Source organism: Pongo abelii, chromosome 18 (assembly GCF_028885655.2).
Source record: "Pongo abelii isolate AG06213 chromosome 18, NHGRI_mPonAbe1-v2.0_pri, whole genome shotgun sequence".
Lineage (NCBI taxonomy): Eukaryota > Metazoa > Chordata > Mammalia > Primates > Hominidae > Pongo > Pongo abelii.
In genome coordinates this window covers 6,088,463-6,103,970 of record NC_072003.2, presented here as the reverse complement: position 1 = coordinate 6,103,970, position 15,508 = coordinate 6,088,463, and the positions used below count along the sequence as shown (strand labels likewise).

The window sequence follows — 15,508 nt, the reverse complement described above, 5'->3', positions numbered from 1 at the left end:
GGTTTCACCATGTTGGCCAGGCTGGTCTTGAACTCCTGACTCAAGTGATCCACCTGCCTCAGCCTCCCAAAGTGCTAGGATTACAGGCATGAGCCACCGTGCCTGGCCCAGAGTTAACCACTCTATTGAGGTATTGTTTATTTTTCTTAAAAGTCTATTAAAAGTGAATAAAATTCAATGATGTTTAGTAAATTTAGAGTTGTGCAACCATCACTACCCTCCAGTTTTAAAACATTTTCACAATCCCCCAAGCTCCCTTGTGCCCATTTGCCATCACTGCCCCATTCCCAACCCCCCGGTCCCAGATAACCACACATCTACTTTCTCTCTAGATTTGCCTTTTCTGAATATTTCATACAAATGGAATTATGCAATGGATGGTTTTGTGTGTGTGTGCACGGCTGACTTCTTTAACTGAATGTAATGTTTCAGAGGTTCATCCATGTTGTAGCATGTATCATATCAGTACTTCACTTTTTATTTTTTTGGAGTTGAAATCTCACGCTGTCACCCAGGCTGGAATGCAGTGGTGCGATCTTCGCTCACTGCAACCTCTGCCTCCCAGGTTCAAGCAATTCTCCCTGCCTCAGCCTCCCAAGTAGCTGGGATTACAGCCTTGTGCCACCAAGCCCAGCTAACTTTGTATTTTTACTACAGATGGGCTTTCAAATATCTTGGCCAGGTTGGTCTCAAACTCCAAACTCCTGACCTCAAGTAATCTGTCCTCCTCGACCTCCAAAAGTGCTGGGATTACAGGTGTAAGCCACCATGCCGAGCCTTCATTCCTTTTTATTACTGAGGTATATTCTGCTGGATGGATATATCATTTCTTGTTTTTATTCTCCATTTTTTAAATATTGCAAGATGGGCCCAAAACCACCTCTCTGGAGCATTTGATGATCACGTGGATACCATTGGGTTGTGTGTATGTATGTGTATCTAACAGGGAGAGTGAGTGACTCTTGCACTGATTTGGAAAGTGATTTTAAAATCTTATCTACATTGCATTTAAACATACATTAAGAGTCCACATTTTAAAAATATACCACATATTTAAAATATTTCTTTTTGGCTTTTAGTTCCAAGAACATACTGACAGTGATTGACCCAGCCATTGCTAATCTAAACCTTCTTTGAAGCAGAAAGATGGTGAATATGGTAATTTTTATGGCTTACTACCAGAATTTCTCTTTAAGTAAAGGTAAACAGCCCCTGGGTGACCACAGTTGGGCACACGTTGATTAGAATGGAAGGGGTTGTCAGGAGGTGTGTTTGAGTACCAGTCCTGGTGATGATAGTGCTTTGGCCAATAGTTGCAGTGAACACCATTTTATTTTGTTTTGACTTTTTTAACATCAGAAGTAGGATAAACCTCCCCTTCATTCTCCTCTCACTTCCTAAAAGGAAAATCACTTTGAAAAGACACCTGCTCAGAAATAAATTTGGGCTTCCTGGGTTACACAATGAGCTTTTGCAAAGCTCAGCCCGTTGGAACCGACGTAGGTGGCAGTGCCGGCTAGGACCTGAGGGCCTCTGTACCTCTGTACACACCACCTTCCTCCTTAGTTTCCTTCCTTCCTTCTTTCCTTTCTTTCTTCCTTCCTTCCTTTCCTTTGCTTCGAGTTTCACTCTTGTTGCCCAGGGCCAGCTAGGACCTGAGGGCCTCAGTACCTCTGTACACTCCACCTTCCTCCTGAGTTTCCTTCGTCCCTTCCTTCCTCCCTTTCTCCCTACCTCCCTCCCTCCCTCCCTCTCTCTCTCTCTCTCTCTCTCCCTCTTTTCTTCCTTCCTTCCTTCTTCTCCTTCTTCCTCTTCTTTCTTTCTCTCTCTCTTTTTTCTTTTTCTCTTTCTGTCTCTTTCTTTCCCTCCCTCCCTCTCTGTCTCTCTCTTTCTTTCTCTCTCTCTTTCTTTCTTTCTTTCTTCCTTCCTTTCTTCTTTTTCTTTAGAGTTTTGCTTTTTCTCACCCAGGCTGGAGTGCAGTGGTGCAATCTCCACTCAATGCAACTTCTGCTTCCAGGTTCAAGTGATTCTCCTGCCTCAGCCTCCCGAGTAGCTGGGATTATAGGTGTCCACCACCACACCTTGCTAATTTTTGTGTTTTTAGAAGAGACGGGGTTTTACCATGTTAGTCAGGCTGGTCTCGAACTCCTGATCTCAGGAGTTGCCCTCACCTCAGCCTCCCAAAGTGCTGGGATTACAGGTGTGAACCACTGCACCCGGCCCCTCCTTAGTTTTCACTTGGCTTTTGTAAATGAGGTGGATGGGTTTTGCTGGGGGGGTTGACGGGATTGAGCATTTGGATTTTCTTATCAAATCTAGAATGGAATTCAAACCCATGGGGTCCCTAATAGAAATTGCAGAGATCCAGTAGAGCATCTAAGATGTTAGGCTTTGGTGAGAGTTTTGTCTTGTGTTACCTTTATTGTATGTATTAGGTCTTTCCCCCCTGAGTATAAAAGTAAAGTATGTTTGATACGAAAACATATGAAAGCACCCCTAGTCCAAAAGCTCAGAGAGAACTATGGTAATGTTCTTCTGAGTCCTTCTAGCTGGCCGCCTTGGCTTTCTGGCAGGCTCTGTGTTCCTTAGCTCCACTTCTCTTTCTTTAAAAAAAAAAAATTAACTTAGTAATTAACTATTATTATTATTTTTCTAAAGATAGGGCTTTGCCAAGTTGCCCTGGCTGGTCTTGAACTCCCAGGCTCAAGCGATCCACCCACTTCATCCTCTAAAGGTGCTGGGATTACAGGCATAAGCCACCACACCCAGCCTCCTCTTATTTTTCTAACAGGGTTCCCACCCGATCCATAAACAGCCTGGTCCCACTGCAGTGGGGACCTGAGAGCCAGAGCTGTGCCATCTCTCCTCAAAGGCATCTGTCCTGTCTGACATGGCTAGGAGTCCCCCAATCCATCACCAGGCTACCCTGTCACAGGCTTGCTAAGCTCCATCCAGCAGTGTAACCAGGATCTAAAAGCGGATTTGCCTCACATTTTGCTGTTGCTTCCAAAAAAAAGTAGCCCAATACCACCTCCCTCTGTAACGGAGGATTGTTTTATCTCTGGCCACACAGCGGACAGCAACTCCATGCTTAACATGAGATATTATTGGCCAGGGGCGGTGGCTCATGCCTGTTATCCCAGCACTTTGGGAGGCCGAGGCAGGCAGATCACCTGAGGTCAGGAGTTCGAGACCAACCTGGCCAAAGTGGTGAAGCCCCATCTCTAATAAAAATACAAAAATTTGCTGGTCATGGTAGCACGTGCCTGTAATCCCAGCTACTCAGGAAGCTGAGGCAGGAGAATCGCTTGAACCCAGGAGATAGAGGTTGCAGTGAGCCGAGATCGCACCATTGCACTCCAGCCTGGGCAACAAGAGTGAAACTCCATCTCAAAAATAAATAAATAAATAATTAAAATAAAATAAAGTGAGATGTTATTAAGCCCCCAAGGGGCGTGATGAATGTCACTGTCTTTAGGATGGGAAAATCCATTTGTTCCCTTCCGCAGTGGAGTGGAAGACAAGCACCTGAAGTTGGAACCAACACTTAAAACAATCTCTAATCCTTTTTGTACTTTAATATTTTTGGGGACTGCTTACTATTTAATAAGTGCTCTTCCTGGGTTAATCTTCTATAATTTAGCCAGAGGCCCATTTGTTTGATTTCTGTGATGTTTAATTATTCTGGCGGTCCCTGGGGTAGGAACAGCAGAGGTCTCTTAGAATAGGCATACTATGAACAGCTGTGGTTAATTGGTTTTGCATTTTTCATGAAACAGGTATAAACTTCGACCCAATTGAATCGAAGGTTCTGAGGAAAGATGGAATTCTTGTTAGCAACTCTCTGGCCACCTTTGCTTACATTAGAGTTAGGTCAATGAATCAAAGTTTCCTAGAATGCTGATGGATTTACTAAAATCTTGTTAATAAATGTGCTGTGCAATTATAACACTCAGATAACTAAAGGACAATGACTTCAAGTTTGACATGCCAACCACCGCTTCTCAGATTCAGAAACACAGAGGCCTGAGTTCAGGCACAGTCGCAACCAGGCAGTCAGCAAGAGAACCATATAAACAGACAAAGTCACACTATTTAGGAGTTGAGCTCCACAGATATTGTTCGCTTTTGAAAAGTAGAAACCCGAGGAATGCATTTCCCAGCTCTGAAATTTGGGAAGGAACTGGGATTATTGAATTCCAACACTGGCTGGAAGAAAAATGAGCCAGAAGGTCACTTAGTAAACAAGACAGATGATACCCCAGGAGACAGAACCACTTTCTGGGTCATGGGAGTTATTCCTCATGGTTGCCAAGATTTCCCTTGTTAGTCTTCCCCACGAGGATCAATCAGACTCAGCCCTCATGAATTAGCAGAGCCAAAAGGCTTATACCAAGGCCTGCCACACAGCGGGGACCTCATCACTGAGGGGAAGGTATGTACAATTTTTCCTCACCACCCGCTCTGCTTATCTTAAGATAGAATGCATTTTGGAATGTCATCTGCAAGTTTCAGCAATGCCTGCCTATGTTCAGAGAGACCAAAACCAGAGACCTTCAGTAAAATACATGTTAATATAACACATAACAGTATTACTATTCAAGGCCTGCAAAGATGGGGCTATTCGGGGTAAGCCTGTCTCAGGAAAATAGAGGCTTAGGGAATGTATTTGTCTGTTCTCATGCTGCTAATAAAGACATACCTGAGGCTGGGTAATTTATAAAGGAAAGAGGTTGAATGGACTCACAGCTCCACATGGTTAAGGAGGCCTCACAGTCTCGGTGGAAGGTGAATGAGGAGCAAAGTCACGTCTTAGTAGCAGGAAAGAGAGCTTGTGCAGGGGAACTCCCCTTTATAAAACCATCAGATCTCGTGAGACTTATTCACTATCATGAGAACAGCATGGGAAAGACCCACCCAATGATTCAATTACCTCCTACCACGTCCCTCCATGACACATGCGGATTAGGGGAGCTACAATTCAAGATGAGATTTGGGTGGGGACACAGCCAAACCATATCAGGGAATGATCTCAATACGTGAGATGCAGAGTTCAGTCTCGGGGTCCGCTGCTGTTCTATTCTCCTCCTGCATTAGGATTCCTCCTGTGTGTGTGTGTTGTGTGGTTGTTGGTTTCTTCTGCGAGTCCTCTCTTTTCTAGCCACCTTCTCATTTTCATGTCTTGCTGTTCCTGATCATTGCCAATGTTAAGAACCGTAAGGATTTTTCTTGGCAGAAATATCCCCATATTTACAAAGACCCCAGGGAGCTTCTTGGAGAAAAGCCGTCATGAAAATCCTCCAGACAGAGAACAACAATTGAAGGGGAATGAGACCGACATTGTGCTCAGTGAGCTGTGGCCGTGCTGTGTGCTTTACCCCAACTACCTTGTCGGTTCCTCTCAACAACTGCCTCAGCCAGCCCAGCTGCCATAACAAAGTTCCCGTGACTGGATGGCCTAAATAACAGACATTGATTTTCTCAGTGTTCTGGAGGTCAGAAGTTCAGGATCAAAGTATCCACCGATGACTTTCTGGTAAGGGCTGTCTTCCTGGCTTGCAGACAGCAGCCTTCTTGCTTGTCCTCACATGACAGAGAGGGGGAAGAGACAGAGACAGAGACATCTCTTCTTTTTATAAAACCACCAATCCTATCACATTAGGATTCCACCCTTATGACTTCCTTTAACCTTAATTAGCTCCTAATGAGTGAATTGGGGGGAACACAATTCAGTCCATAGCAACAACCCTGAGAGATGGGACTCTGGTCCCCTGTTCTGCACTTGAAGCCAGTGGTCAGAGGAGTTGAGTCATTTGCCTGAGGACACCATGGACAACGGCAGGGCCAGGATTCAGGCTCAGCTAATATAAGGCTTGCACTCCAGCTACTCTGAATTTTGAGGGATGCAACCACCTCCCCACTCTGATCCTGAGTTGTCTAAATTAGCTTTCCTCCATCCCTTTCTATCCTTTTATGTGATTGTCATTCCCAGAAACCACAGGATGGAGATATTCGTTTAGTGACTGTCTCTGCTGCCAGTGGCTCAGCTCCACAGGGGCAGGTGCTTTGTCATCTTATTTCATGTGGTGTCCCTGCATCTAGGATGCGGTGCTGGTACAGTACAGGTGCAGTCAGTAGTTAAGGAACAACTGAATGATGACTGCTGATCTGGACTTATGAGTTTTTTCCTGTGCCTTATTGTCAACCAATATTTGCTATTTATAAGATGTCAGGTTTTTTTGTTTAAATGTGAGGAGTCGATGAGCTGTTATTTGGTTTTATTGAGGGGTGTTTTGGGACATTTATCTCAGCAAACCATTGCCACGCCTCCATATCATGTCCAAGAGAAAGTCTCTAAATGCACTGTGTTGGATGTTAGCTAAATGAAATCACCACAAGAAGTTCGTGACTCAAATCACAGAGGCTCACAAAGCCCTAGTAGAACGGGCGACTCTGGGCTTGCCTGTGGGTTTTCTTGGTGTGTCTGTATCGCTGTCTGGGTGGCCACTCTAGAGGTGAGAAGCATGCAGCGCATGCTCGGGGGTCTGCAGGCCAGTGTGCCACGGAGGTACATGTGGACATCAGGCTGGGCCATTTGGACCTAAACAGGCAGTGGCCACCAGCCAGCGTCACACAGTGCTGAGCTCCATCCTCAATGCTGCTGGAGAGAGGTGCCCAGACAACTCTCAGTCGCATCCCCGGCCCCACTGTGGGGATGTGACCCACGGGATGAGTTGGGGTCTCTAGGCACCCCAAAAGCAGGAGCAGCTGGGAGCCAAGAGTGTGAGCAGCGCAGTTTCCAGCCCAAGCCACCCAAATAGGTGGCAAATCGAGTGAATCCAAAAGTGCATTTCCCAGGTCAGGCTGCAAGTAGCTTTGACACAGTAGTGCAGTCCAGTGTACACGGGGACAAAGAGATGAGAAACCAAAATCGAGAGGTTTGTCACCTGATATTAAAGCACAGAGGTTGGCAGAAGGGAGAGGGAGATGAACAAGGGTCCCTGGTGAAGTGTCTCCTGGGGTCATATGAATAATCTGTGAGATGGTTTCCCCAACATTCAAAAAGCTTCTCAGGCATGTTTGAATTTACTGTCATTTCAATAATACAGACTACTCCCGGAATTCATTCTAGAATCAAGATCACGAGTCTGAGGAAGCTCATAGAAAAAAATTGGAAGTTAGAGAAATGGAAAAGGAGTGGTGTGTGCGTGTGTGTGCGTGTGTGTGCACGTGTGCACGTGTGCATGTGTGTGCGCGTGTGTGCATGTGTATGCGTGTCCACGTGTGCATGTACATGTGTGTGCATATGTGTGAGCGTGTGTGCATGTGGATGTGTGCATGTGTGTGCCTCTGTGTGTGCATGTTTGTATCTGTGTGCATGTGTCTGTGCATGTGTGTGCAACTGTGTGTGTGTATGTGTGCATGTGTGTTCACGTGTTTTTTGCATCTGTATGTGTGCATGTGTGAGTACATGTGTGTACATGCATATCTGCGTGTGCATGTTTGCATGTGTGTGTCTGTATGTGCATGCATGGGTACCTGTGTGCATGTGTGTATGTGTGTGTGCATGTGTGTGTTCATGTGTGTCTGCATGTGCGTGTGTTTGCATGTGTGTGCATGCATGTGTATCCCTGTGCATGTGTATCTGTGTGTGCATGTATTTGTGTGCATGTGTGTGCATGTGTCTATGTGCATGTGTGTGTGCCTTCGTGTGTTTGTGTGCATGTGTGTATCTGTGTGTGCATGTGTGTGTATCTGTGTGTGTGCATGTGTGTGCCTGTATGTATATCTGTATGTGCGTGTGCGTGTATCTGTATGTGTGCTTGCATGTGTGTGGGGGTGCATGTGTGCATGCATGTGTGTGCATGCATATGTGCGTGTGTATCTGTGTGTGTAAGTGTGTGTTGGAAGTTCTTAGCAAGGCAGTGTAATAGCTAGCTCGGCACGAACCATTGTCCCCTGGCAGATTGTGCCCAAGGAGACTTATGTATTTAGATAGTCTTGCATGAGAATATGACCTCTCCTATTCCACCGAATTACTGTTTCATTGACATCTGGCTTTGGGTGTTTACCTCATATGTGCCTGCAGGCATGCCTTTTGTGGCCTAATGTTTCCGTCCCTGCCCCTGCCCCCTTGGGACAGTGACAGATATGTCATCAGCCTCTGGCAGGCCCTGCTGTGGGCTTTTGGGGCACAGGGGTAAGGAAGCTGGGCAGAAGGGACAGGCTTGCAGCCTGGGATGTCCTGTGTTGGGAGGCATCATTGTTTCATAAGGGAGGAACTCCAGGGCCACAGACAAGCTCATACGGAAAGAGAAACACAACAACACGCTCCAGAGTCAGAGCTACGAGATTCCCCCACCAGGGAGGACCCCTGGAAATCAGCACCGCCTTGTCACCGAGATATGGATTCAGATGTGTTCCCACGGTCTCCAATCTCCAGTTCCATGACAGAAGGTTTCTGTCACACCCCTAAGTGCTGTCAGACCAGCGCTCGGTACGCTTTGTGCTTTCTTCTGGACAACCCTCGGGCCCTGACTGCTGCCTTGATCCTCTCAACAGCAATAGGGCCCCGACAGGGGGAACCCTCTCCATGGCCTCTGGGTGTCTTATCTGGACATGAACGAGCTGGAGTGTGTGTTTGCCCCAAGTCAGGATCTAAGAGTGGAAAGGAGCCTTAAAGCCCATAGGACCCCCTTCGGAGGCTCCCAAGGGCAGACAACAGCTGATCAAATTAAAGTCATTCACTCCAGCTGGGAATGAACCAAGGCTAAATTTAGAACAATGCCGGCATTAACACAGTGTGAAGATTCTGTTCAATCACAAGGAAAACTTTGTTTTTCCAGAATACAGAATAGGAAAAGGAGACCCAAAAGTATAAAGTAGTCCAAGAGATTCTAGAGAACAGTTGACATTCCCTTAGTGTAAAGCCTGGGACCACGGAGAGAGCCCTGGCCTGAGCTTGGTGTCCCAGCCAAGTGGCGGCTTTGCACAAGTGACTTGACTACAACAAGAGGGGTTGGACCAGCTCATCACTAAGATTCCAGCTGACCAACATCTGGTGAGTTTGCAACTTCAAACTAGTTGATTCAGATGACTAGGAAGCCTCGTTCCCAGGGACTTGCCAAGCATTGCCCATGTTATCCATCTCTGGTGGCTGCATCTCAGCAGAGTTGATGCAGACTTGCCCTAAAGAGTGCTCACTTAGCAGGAGGCAGGCCTAGGCCAAGAAGCACCTGGAGTCTTATGAGAGAGAAGCTCTCCTGGCAGGAGAACTCAGACACCCACCTCCCAGGAGAAGAGGAGAGAGAAAAAATGGGAACTGATTTTATGGAGCCCCATCCCCAGGGCGCCAAGCCGAGTGCTTAAATCCACGATTCCCTCCCTTTATGCACTCAGCAAATATTTTCATAATGCCCACTCTGTGCCAGAGACGGCACTGGGGATTTGTCAAAGAACAAGACGGTTCCAGCTCCTGCCCTCAGGGAGCTTGCATTCTAGGTGGAGAGAAAGGATGGCACCCACTCAGCGAGTGAGTTAGGATTGTAACTTGGGCTGTGAAGAAGACAATCAAGATACTCTGAGACTAAATGACAGGGGACCTGGCTAGGCTAAGGCAGGGGGACGTATGTAGTAGTGCTGGATAAAGAAGGAGGAAAGAATTTTCCAGGCTAACAGAAGAGCACATGCAGAAACACCAGGGTGCGCAGGCATCTGATGCAACACGAGTGAGGAATGGGAGGCCGGAGCGGGGAGCAGAGAAGAAACGGAAGGTCTCGGGAGTTGAACTTGGGGAGGGTGAAAAGGGCCAAGTCATAGCCAGCCTTCTAGGCTGTGGTCAGGACTTGACTTTTATTAGGTTGGTGCAAAAGTAATTGTGATTTACGCCATTACTTTTTTTTTTTTTTTGTCAGAGTCTGCCTCGGTCACCCAGGTTGGAGTGCAGTGGTGTGATCTTGGATCACTGCAACCTCCACCTCCCAGGTTCAAGCCATTTTCCTATCTCATCCTCCCAAGTAGCTGGGACTACAGGCGCACGCCACCACCCCCAGCTAATTTTAATTTTTGTATTTTCAGAAGAGATGGGGTTTCACCATGTTGCCCAGGCTGATCTCAAACTGCTGACCTGAAGTGATCCACCCGCCTCGGTCTCCCAAACTTCTGGAATTACAGGTGTGAGCCAACATGCCCAGCCAATTTCCGCCATTACTTTTAATGGTGGAAACAGCAATTACTTTTACGCCAACCTAATAGCTTCGGAGACGGAAGAGGTCATCTATACGTTTTAAGTCAGGCAGCGATGTGACCCAACGTGTATTTCTAAAAGGTTATAGAGGCCATGCAGGAAAGATGGTTTACATATGGTCTGTGGTTCCTTTTGCACTACAAAAGCAGAGTTGTTATTTTGACAACAGAGACCATATGGCCCATAAAACCTGCAATAGTTCCTGTCTGGCCATTCACTAGAAAAGGGGGGCAAGAGAGGAGGATGGGGACCAAGTGCCTGCAGGGAAGATGCAGCAGAACAGTGCTTCATCCCTGTTTTTCAGATAATTTCACGAGGTCGAAAGACATCCTAATGAAAGTGAAAGTACAAGGTACTTACCAGGAGATATTCACACCAGACGCCATGTCTCACACCTGCAATCCCAGCTTCACACCAGATGCAATGGCTCACACCTGTAATCCCAGCACTTCGGGAGGCCAAGGCAGTAGGAAGACTTTCAGCCAGGAGTTTAAGACCAGCCCGGGCAACAAAGTCAGACCTCATCTCTACAAAAAAATATAATAAAAAGTTAGCCGGACATGGTAGTACATGCCTGTAGTCCCAGATACTCAGGAGGCTGAGGTGAGAGGATTGTTTGAGCCCAGAAATTCAAGGCCACAGCACGCTATGATTGTGCCACTGCACTCCAGCCTGGGTGACAAAGGGAGACTCTCTCTCTTTCTCTCTCTCTCTCTCTCTCTCTCACACGCCCTCTCTCTCTCTATATATATATATACACGTATATATATATATATACGTGTATATATATATATACGTATATATATATATTCACAAATTATTTGCTGTCAAAGGATTATCATCAAAAGTCTATAGAAATTATACACGTCCTTGGGCTGGGCACAGTGGCTCACGCCTGTAATCCTACCACTTTGGGAAGTTGAGGCGGGTGGATCACCTGAGGTCAGGAGTTCAAGACCAGCTTGGCCAACATGGCAAACCCCATCTCTACTAAAAACACCAAAATTAGCAGGTATGGTGGCATGCACCTGTAATCTCAGCTGCTCAGGAGGCTGAGGCACAAGAATCGCTCGAACCCGGGAGGCGGAGTTTGCAGTGAGCCCAGATTGTGCCACTGCACTCCAGCCTGTGAGACAGAGTGAGACTCCATGGAAACGCAAAACAAAACAAAATAAAACCAAACCAAAAAAAAAAAACCAAAAACAAACAAGCACTTCTGGCGCAGGCTGCAACATGGATGAACCCTGAGGACATTATCATCAGTGAAATAAATAAATCCAAAAACATAAACACGCCCAGGAGCAGAGGCTCGCACCTCTACCCCAGCAATTTGGGAGGCTGAGGCAGGTGGATCGCTTAAGATCAGGAGTTCGAGAACAGCCTGGCCAATATAGTGAAAGCTCATCTCTATTAAAAATACAAAAATTAGCTGGGCGTAGTGGCGCACGCCTGTAATCCCAGCTACTCGGGAGACTGAGACACAAGAATCGCTCGAACCCACGATGTACAGGTTGCAGTGAGCCGAGATCACACCACCGCACTCCAGCCTGAACGACAGAAAAAGACTCTGTCTCCAAACCAAAAAAATTAAACACGGTATGATTCCACTTATCTATCAAGTGTCTAGAGTCGTTAAACTCATAGAGTTGCAAACTAGAAAGGTGGCCCCCAGGGGTGGGCGAGAGAGAGGAGTGGAGAGCTTGCTAAATGGGTGCAATTTCCATTTTGAAAGATAAAACTGTTCCGGAGACGGTGGCGGTGATGGCTGCTGAACAATGTGAACGTACTTAATGTCATTAAACTGTAAACTGAAAAAGAGAGGAAATTGTAAATGTTTATACTGGCCATTCTCTATGAACTAATATATATTCACAATTTTTAATATTTATACGTGGTATATTTGCCCATAATTAAAGATGAAAATTAAAGCAGTTGGATCTTTCAAAAGAAAAGAAAGAAGCGAAGAATACACACCAGCTTTCTCCTGATGAGAGGAAGAGCCCCAAAGCGTCTATGGACACTCACTGTTCTCCTATCCTTCTTGAATTATTATGAGGAAATCCTTAGAGGCTGGGGAACTTGGGCGACTCTGGCTAATGTGGAGCTCTGTGCCTTGAGCTCCCCAGACCACAGAATAGTAAATAGTCTGTGCCTCCAGCCCTGCAGTGTGAGGTTCCAGTCCTGTGGGTTCCACACCCGTCACCTGTATCAGGAGGCTCGTGTCTCACCCTGTCTTCTTGCCAGCCTCGAGGACGGAGTCTGAGCCTCCACCGTGCTACACACAGGGAGGACACTGGACCTGTTCTCCGCGGTCATGGCCCAGCAGAGGGGAAGGGCAGTTCAGTGAGTGTAGGCAAAAGAAAGAGAGATCAGACTGTTCCTGTGTCTATGTAGAAAGGAAAGACAAAAGAGACTTCATTTTGAAAAAGACCTGTATTTTCAACAATTGCTTTCCTGAGATGTTTTTAATGTGTAGCTTTGCCCCAGCCACTTTGACCCAACCTGAAGCTCAAAAAAACATGTGTTGTATGAAATCAAGGTTTAAGGGATCTAGGGCTGTGCAGGACGTGCCTTGTTAACAAGATGTTTCCATGAAGTATACTTGGTAGAAATCATCGCCATTCTCTAGTCTCAATAAACCAGGGGCACAATACACTGTGGAAAGCCGCAGGGACCTCTGCCCTTGAAAGCGGCGTGTTGTCCAAGGATTCTCCCCATGTGATAGTCTGAAATGTGGCCTCGTGGGATGAGAAAGACCTGACCGTCACCGAGCCCTACACCCGTAAAGGGTCTGTGCTGAGGTGGATTAGTCAAAGAGGAAAGCCTCTTGCAGTTGAGAGAGAGGAAGTCCACTGTCTCCTGCCTGCCCCTGGGAACTGAATGTCTTGGTAAAAACCCGATTGTACATTTGTTCAATTCTGAGATGGGGGAAAAACCGCCCTATGGTGGGAGACGAGACATGTATGCAGCAATGCTGCCTTGTTATTCTTTACTCCACTGAGATGTTTGGGTGGAGAGAAACATAAATCTGGCTTACGTGCATCTCCAGTCACAGTAGCTTCCCTGGAACTTCCTTATGACATAGATTCTATTGCTCACCTGTTCGTTGCTGACCTTCTCCTTCTTATCACCCTGCCCTCCTACTACATTTTTTTTTTTGCTAAAATAATAAAACTAATAATAAAAACTGAGGGAACTCAGAGGCCGGTGCCTCTGCAGATCCTTGGTATGCTGAGCGCCGCTCCCCTGGGCTCACTGTTGTTTCTCTCTACTTTGTCCCTGTGTCTTATTTCTTTCCTCAGTCTCTCATCCCACCCGACTAGAAATACCCACAGGTGTGGAGGGGCAGGCCACCCCTTCAAGTGAGTGCTGAGGGATGGTCCGGAGCCTTTGTTTCCTTCCTCCTCCTCAGCACAAACAGAAGAGGGCGGTGGGCAGATGGGAGGAGACCAATATGCAAACTGTCCGCTCAGCAGACTGTGGAGTTTCTGTTCTTGGTTGTGCTGGGGGTCTCAGACATCTTATTCAAAATTTTGCTTTCCTCCCCCACTGGTTGTCCTTTTCATAGACATCTCACCCATGATAGCAGGGAATCAGTCCCTCTAAACTATTCCCTAAGAACGACAAAAAGATTATGAAGGTGATGATGAGGACAAAGAGGATGACGACAGACACCATGGCATCATGAACCGTTATTGAGGGCTTCCTGAAGGCCAGGCTCTGAGCTCTATGCTCTATGCAGTTTGTTTCATGTCATCTGCGTAGTCTCCACTTTATTAGTGCACATTTCATGATGATTTTACAGACTAGAAAAGGATCAATGCCTTTTCATAGAACTCGTACTAGATCATGAAGTCAAAAAGGGTGAAGTCCAATTTGAACCGGGCAGTCTAAGTCCAGACACATGGCATTTGGCCAGTCCTCTCCCTGCAACCAACCTGCCCTCTCAAATCCTTGTCACTCAGGTGGGTGCCCCTGCTCACTGTGCCCTTCCCTTTGGGGGCTCCTTGTAAGACCACAGCTAGACCAGTGGGTGCCACAATCACTGTGTCAAGTATAGAAAGGGCAGCTGAGATCACATCAAGGATTCCAGAAAGAATGGGCACAGGATCATTCGGGATACATCTCTCCCTTTCCCCTGTTCCTGGCTTTCCTTACAGCTCTCGACTTCCTCAAAGGAGTCATCAATTCAGAGTTTGGCTTCCATTCCTATTGAGGAAGCTGGAAAGCGTTTCAAAAATGCTCCTCCGATGTGCCTGTGGTTAAGAACTCTGAGCTCTGCTGAAAACTTTTGGAAGCTGGGTGCGGTGGCTCACGCCTGTAATCCCAGCCCTTTGGGAGGCTGAGGCAGGTGAATCACAAGGTCAGGAGTTCAAGACCAGCCTGGGCAACATGGTGAAACCCCGTCTCTATTCAAAATAGAAAAAAATTAGCCGGGTGTAGTGGCGGGCCCCTGTCATCTCAGCTACTCGGCAGGTTGAGACAGGAGAATAGCTTGAACCCCGGATGCAGAGGTTGCAGTGAGCCGAGATCCCTCCACCGCACTCCAGCCTGGGCAACAGAATGAGACTCTGTCTCAAAACAACGAAAACAAAACCAAAACCCAAAAAACCCACAACTTTTGGGAGTTAGAAGACCAGGAAGTATAGTACCCGGGACTTAGAGTCTGGCCATGAATTTTGAATACCGCCCTTTCTACTTCTCTGTGTGGCAAGGGGTGAGATGTCCGTCCTCTGAGACTCAGCACTCTCATCTGACTTGATTTCCAGTTGATCCAATGGAAGTGAGCGATGATTAAGCCTATCGTGGGTGCCCGCTGCGTGATCTCTAGCTGACGGATGCATAAAGTAAAGGCAAAGTGGATTTTAGATACATTCCTTAAGATTTTCAGCTTCAACTCCACACAATTCAACGTAAATATCCCCTGACCTGAAGTTCTGGTCTCCCTGCATTCCAGACAGGACATTTTGTTTCGTCCTTCTCTCAGTAAGTACTGAGTACTGTGAGAGGAACAAGTGAGTCTCTTTGGTTTCTGATTCCCCAGAGCCGATATCTTGCTTGGCACATAGGAGGCAGCAAAAGCAAACATCTATGTTGATGATTGAACTGACACTTCCTTGCTTCACCAAAATTGGCTGTCATCAGCGTGACTTTGACTTACTTCTTTTTGTTTTTTGTTTTTTGAGACGGAGTTTTGCTCTCGTTGCCCAGGCTGGCGGGCAGGGGTGTGATCTCGGCTCACTGTAGTCTCTGCCTCCCAGG

The 15,508-nt window shown here is 46.8% G+C and overlaps 1 protein-coding gene and 1 pseudogene across 1 annotated transcript in view; both read left to right on the top strand.

Annotated features, from left to right (window-relative positions):
- LOC129050674 (olfactory receptor 7E24-like) overlaps positions 1 to 15,508 on the top strand; it is a 53,466-nt gene that overhangs the window by 34,337 nt on the left and 3,621 nt on the right. The window lies entirely within an intron of this gene.
- On the top strand, positions 11,053 to 14,542 carry LOC129050672 (uncharacterized; annotated as a pseudogene).